Source organism: Trypanosoma theileri, assembly GCF_002087225.1.
Source record: "Trypanosoma theileri isolate Edinburgh chromosome Unknown TM35_Tth_12_V1, whole genome shotgun sequence".
Classification (NCBI taxonomy): Eukaryota; Euglenozoa; class Kinetoplastea; order Trypanosomatida; family Trypanosomatidae; genus Trypanosoma; species Trypanosoma theileri.
The window spans coordinates 299271-299483 of record NW_021639854.1 but is presented as its reverse complement, the minus strand read 5'-3'; positions in this window follow the sequence as shown (position 1 = coordinate 299483).

Here is a 213-nt window from a genome sequence, read left to right as displayed (position 1 = left end):
GGTTCTGGCGCAGTCTCGCCAAACATGTCATCGGCATCGTCATTATCAGCAGTAAAGAGAGTCGACCTTTGGGACGGTCCAGTCATTGTGGCAAAGGGGTTCTTTCCAGCTGGGTCTGCAGCACGTGGCTGATCGGGAAGCTTCGCCTTTTCCAGCTCGTGGATGCGCTGTCGTTGACCCTCCAATTCAGCCTTCATGCTTTGAAGGGCATTC